General features: G+C 43.9%; 1 pseudogene; it reads left to right on the top strand.

The window, feature by feature from the left end:
- The first annotated feature begins 5,930 nt into the window (after window positions 1-5,930).
- On the top strand, window positions 5,931-6,048 carry LOC126427029 (5S ribosomal RNA; annotated as a pseudogene).
- The last annotated feature ends 368 nt before the right edge of the window (window positions 6,049-6,416 follow it).

Here is a 6,416-nt window from a genome sequence, read left to right on the forward strand (position 1 = left end):
TTAAACACTGAATCTTTCACATAACCCCACAGAAAGAAATTGCATGGGGTTAAGTCGGGAGAGCGTGGAGGCCATGACATGAATTGCTGATCATGATCTCCACCACGACCGATCCATCGGTTTTCCAATCTCCTGTTTAAGAAATGACGAACATCATGATGGAAGTGCGGTGGAGCACCATCCTGTTGAAAGATGAAGTCGGCGCTGTCGGTCTCCAGTTGTGGCATGAGCCAATTTTCCAGCATGTCCAGATACACGTGTCCTGTAACGTTTTTTTCGCAGAAGAAAAAGGGGCCGTAAACTTTAAACTGTGAGATTGCACAAAACACGTTAACTTTTGGTGAATTGCGAATTTGCTGCACGAATGCGTGTGTCTGTTCACTTCACCATTAAGAACAAATGTTGCTTCATCACTGAAAACAAGTTTCGCACTGAACGCATCCTCTTCCGTGAGCTGCTGCAACCGCGCCGAAAATTCAAAGCGTTTGACTTTGTCATCGGGTGTCAGGGCTTGTAGCAATTGTAAACGGCTTCTGCTTTAAACCTTTTCCGTAAGATTTTCCAAACCGTCGGCTGTGGTACGTTTAGCTCCCTGCTTGCTTTATTCGTAGACTTCCGCGGGCAACGCGTGAAACTTCCACGCACGCGTTCAACCGTTTCTTCGCTCACTGCAGGCCGCCCCGTTGATTTCCCCTTACAGAGGCATCCAGAAGCTTTAAACTGCGCATACCATCGCCGAATGGAGTTAGCAGTTGGTGGATCTTTGTTGAACTTCGTCCTGAAGTGTCGTTGCACTGTTATGACTGACTGATGTGAGCGCATTTCAAGCACGACATACGCTTTCTCGGCTCCTATCGCCATTTTGTCTCACTGCGCTCTCGAGCGCTCTGGCGGCAGAAACCTGAAGTGCGGCTTCAGCGGAACAAAACTTTATGAGTTTTTCTACGTATCTGTAGTGTGTCGTGACCATATGTCAATGAATGGAGCTACAGTGAATTTATGAAATCGCTTCAATCATTTGTAATAGCCCTGTACAGGCTTGTAGTGCAGGGTGGTCCGCCTTGGTAGCTTCGGGGTTAGTACGGTAGATTGCTAACCAAAGGTCCCCGGGTTCGATTCCCGCCCGAGACGGAGATTTTTCTCGGGGCTGGGTGTTGTCTTGTCCTAACATTCGTACCGTCATTACTGACACGAAAGTCAGCTCACGCTTACTGTCATATCGTCTTTCCAGCATTGAGATGGCTGCCCAGGTACGAATTGAAAGCCAATAAATTGAAATTTAAAAAAAGTACGGAGTAGGCAAAATGAAACTGTTCTGCTAAATATTTACGGTAAGACTGGCACGATATCGTCTCCTGTCTAGAAGATGTCGAAAATGGTCACCGTTTCCAGAGTGTGAGGTTTATTTGAATACATATTTGGCTCTGCAATTTGCACCACAGGTAAAAGTCTCAAGGAGACAGATCAGGTGACCGAGGTGGCCATGAGATGGCACTGGCTCTGCTGATTGTGCTTTCTTCAAGAAACTCCTCATGCTCTCATGACGAGGTGGCCAAAACGGTGTCTGCTGCTGCTCCATCTTCTTGAAAATATCCGTACAGTTCTTCGTCTTGTGCCATTTCACCCACATATAGGTGTTTGGACACGATGGTTAACATTAACAGTTTGGTGAAAGAATCACGTTAGATACTGGCACCATAAAACACAAATCTCGAGAGTATGTGCTCTTTTCTGATGCACAATAGAGAATATTCTGTGTGTTCACATACCCTGACTGGCTGAACCAGTACTCATCGCAGGATTATGAAAAACTGGGCATCCACTTACCTCAAAAATCTCCGGCGTTACTCAACACGCGAAATTTTCCCTGCACCCTTTAGCCTTATGCACAGCAGTACTTTTATAAAGATACAAATGCAGGTCTTTTTTGATAATGCATCGACACAACCATCTCTTAATACCCGATTGGACAGGTAAACAGCGTCCGAAATTTCATCGGACTTTGTTCCAGGCTGTCCTTGTTTCTAGCAGTGTTTTCTACTGTTCGAAGTCTTTTTCAGGTAGTTATTGTTTTTACTCGCTACAGAGCCCGTTTCGCGCCATTTTGGTATTCAGTTTTGCAGTGTAGGCTTTGCTGCAGGTTTTGCCAAAACGTTTACAGTCTTAAACTCTTACGTTAACTGTTCCACTCACGTTTTTCATAAATTGTGCATCACACAGCACTCGACAACGGACAGGCGTTGTTATTTCGTGAGCAGCATTTTCTGCTGCTTTCAGCTGGCTACTAAACATGTCTCTTCCTCCCACTCACTCAAAGTAGTGCACAGTGCAGTACTCGGGGCAGAGAACGCGGGAGATGTGCATGTGCAGACATGGACAGCAACCGTCTGGTGCATCGAAATGTCTGTTTCCAGCATTTTCTATGATGGGCATGGTCTACATCTATATCCATACTCAGCAAGCCACCTGACGGTGTGTGGCGGAGGGTACCTTGAGTACCTCTATCGGTTCTCCCTTCTATTCCAGTCTCGTATTGTTAGTGGAAAGAAAGACTGTCGGTATGCCTCTGTGTGGGCTCTAATCTCTCTGATTTTATCCTCATGGTGTCTTCGCCAGATATACGTAGGAGGGAGCAATATACTGCTTGACTCCATGGTGAAGGTATGTTCTCGAAACTTCAACAAAAGCCCGTACCGAGCTACTGAGCGTCTCTCTTGCAAAGTCTTCCACTAGACTTTATCTATCATCTCCGTAACGCTTTCGCGATTACTAAATGATCCTGTAACGAAGCGCGCTGCTCTCCGTTGGATCTTCTCTATCAACCCTATCTGGTACGGATCCCACACTGGTGAGCAGTATTCAAGCAGTGGGCGAACAAGTGTATTGTAACCTACTTCCTTCGTCAGTTCCTCATCAGAATTACAAACATTTTCCGGATCGTTTCATTTTGTTCCCCTTGTATCTAAATACGAATAGGTTCAAATGGTTCAAATGACTCCAAGCACTATGGGACTTAACATCTGCGGTCGTCAGTCCCCTAGACTTAGAACTACTTAAACCTAACTAACCTAAGGACATCACACACATGCATGTCCGAGGCAGGATCCGAACCTGCGACCGTAGCAGCAGCGCGGTTCCAGACTGAAGCGCCTAGAACCGCTCGGCCATAACGACCGGCAAATACGAATAGGAAAGTCGCCGGTGACCACTGAAAGATGCTTCCACAAGCCGCCAAAAACAGTCGAGTGGATGAATCACCTAGGTCTTGTTAAATAAATCCACTTAATGACACTTGCATAGTCCCCCGAGACGCGAAGAGGGAAGACCAATAAAAGTGGCTCATGGCAGTAGTATGTGAAAGGCAACCGAAATACTTAACAATTACGGTCAGGCCTAACCGAAAATTTACCCATTTGGAGTTAATGCTAATCTTACTTACAACAAAATTGTGTCGTTTAGGTGTTTCGCAATGAATCGTTGATAGAACTGCAGTTTTTTTATTTTTTATTTTTTTATTATATATATATATATATCTATATTTTTTTTTTTTTTTTTTTTTTTTTTTTTTTTTTTTTTTTTTTGCTGTAACTGATATAAGTGTCTTAAAGTGAAATGCGAGAGTTGGGGGATGTAGAGGTGGGAAGATTATACGAAAGGTGGTTAATAGAGAAGCAGGACTGCAATTCTTCTTGCGCTTGCTCCATTGTTCCATCAGTCATTCTAATATAGCTGTAGCAACGTACTAGACGACAAGACGCTGATATTCGTCCTTGGTTTCTAGAGCAGCATTCCAGCGACTCGAGTTTATTCAGACTTTTTAGTTTCACTCAGCACGATACCACAATACAGTCAATGAATTACCTGTATTTTTTGATAGGCGCTCCCTTCGTCCTCCAGTCTCTTTCCTCTCGGAGGCACGAGGCAGGCGGCTTAGTTCTGAAAGGCGCCGGCTACGCGACGAAGTCGGCGCCTTGTTTATTCCGCCAGAGATTAAATCAGGAAAGAAACTGGCTGCTACATCGCGCGGAGTCATCGCCACAATAATGGTAAAGAAGAAGGCGGTGAAAAAAGAGGAAAAGAGACGAACGCGACGAAGCGGTAATCCAGTTTACAGGTAGTAACGTCTTCTTCCAGTGAATTACTGTCCAGCATCAAAAGAGCCCTTTCGATACGTAGTAATTTTCCACACATTTAAGTTCTTATAATTTCCACGTTAATAGTGTTCTCCCTGTTCGCTCGATCGATTAGAAGTGCATACTTTCTTTAACTCACAGCCCGCTCCGCCTGATACAGGAACGTTTATGCCTGTGCTTGTTTAATCAGATATCGGAGTTCCTTAATGGTGGAAGAACGCCGTCCGACTGTAGCGGACGGCCTCGCTGCAAGCGATTGGAATGCTGCGGGCCTACTTGTCATGTGACGTCATTACATTGTGTATATCACTGGCGGAATTGTGTTCTACGATATGTCGATATTCCTCTAACGATATAGCATGTTTGAACAGGTAAAGGATGCACAGAGAGTTTCTACGCCTCCTCTAGTGGTGCAGCCATTATATGGTAAGGTTACAAGGGATACTGTAATAGTATAACTAATTTGCTGGATGTGATAATGTTTACTGTGGAAGAACAGTTGGGGTGTAGCAAGCTAAGTCAATATTTATGGAGTCACCTTCTTGATAAAGGGAGGAGGCAGCATTTAACAGTTTCACATTGAATTACATAGTTACATAATTGCCTATGTCTCAGTGCATAACTTGGTACATATGTTAATAATGTAGAGTGTGCCTGTCTTGCTAATCATTGGATTTCCTGGGTATCTGATCACTGAAATAGGAGTACTCCATAAACATAAGAGCTCTTCAAAATAGTTCAAGACTCAAAATTTAAAGCATAGTAGCAGGGATAATATTTTGGTCATTAAAGAACATGTTTCATATAAAAATTAAGTTGTAAGGATGTTTTAGAACCTCTGCATAATAAGTTATTGCCTTTTATTGTGAAGGTACTGTTAGTTTTCGATCTATGTAGAGCAAAATGAGTATTTGTATGCTACAGCCTTTAGGCAAAGACGTGATTAAACAAAAGAAGAGGGGTGAAACTTCCAAAAAGTGGAGTGCCCTTTAATATGTAAATAATCTGATTATTGTCTACAAAATAATATAACGTATTTAGTTTTACATATTTTAATATTGTAACATTGTAAATGCATGATGGTCATGTTTAGAAATAATATATTTGACTAATGTAGTGTCACGTGACCGGACACAGGACAGAGGATAGTGGACAAAGGTCGTGGTCTTTTGATCGTGGTCGGTCGGTGCGGTAAGGTCGGTGCGTCTAAGAGCCGCCGACATAGTATCACATGGCCATCAGTTTGTTTTGTGAATATGATTTAGTAAAATAAAAACCTTTTCGTTCTAAACTGTTGTCGGTGTAAATCATTTGTGAACGATCGTGATTTAGACAAATACTTGAATTCATTCACTGCTGTACTTAGGCTGGCTATTTACTCAATATAGGGCGCGAATGCAACTGTGCACCACCGAACCCCTTTTGCAGACGAGTCATGATAAAAGGTTGTGTACAAGGCCGAGTGAAGTTGCAATATCCATCAAGAGATCGCCATACATACTTGTGTCAAAAGGCAGGTTCCAGTTGCATTTTGTCCTCCACATTGTCCTACCACTTGCTGTTTCATGCAGCTCTTGATAGTTTTTGGACCTAAGTTTTCGAGGCTAATTTATCTGACACGGCAGATTTCACTCGAACACAAAGGAAGACAGCGTGCCGAAGATGGAACACCGCTGCATCGTTGTATCTTACAAAACGATGTCATATGTAGAGTACAACAAAGAACATACTTCACTTGGGACTGCTGTCACTGCAGTGGTTCGGATAGAAATAGTTTTCAATCTTAAGCATCGACCAGGCAACGGCCTTGCCGCAGTGGATACACCGGTTCCCGTGAGATCACCGAAGTTAAGCGCTGTCGGGCGTGGTCGGCACTTGGATGGGTGACCATCCAGGCCGCCATGCGCTGTTGCCATTTTTCTGGGTGCACTCAGCCTCGTGATGCCAATTGAGCAGCTACTCGACCGAATAGTAGCGGCTTCGGTCAAGAATACCATCTTAACGACCGGGAGAGCGGTGTGCCGACCCCACGCCCCTCCTATCCGCATCCTACCCTGAGGATGACACGGCGGTCGGATGGTCCCGGTAGGCCACTCGTGGCCTGAAGACGGAGCGCTTCATTTTTTTTTTTTTTTTTGTAACAGCGACCCGCAAATGACGCTGCTTCGTTTCGTATGGAAATATGATTTCTGATTACTCGATAGAACTGAATTTGCAGGAATAAGACATCACAGACACTATATTTTCACAGAAATTTCAGATCGAAAAAATAATTTGCTAATG

The sequence above is a fragment of the Schistocerca serialis genome, chromosome 1 (assembly GCF_023864345.2).
Source record: "Schistocerca serialis cubense isolate TAMUIC-IGC-003099 chromosome 1, iqSchSeri2.2, whole genome shotgun sequence".
Taxonomy (NCBI): Eukaryota; Metazoa; Arthropoda; class Insecta; order Orthoptera; family Acrididae; genus Schistocerca; species Schistocerca serialis.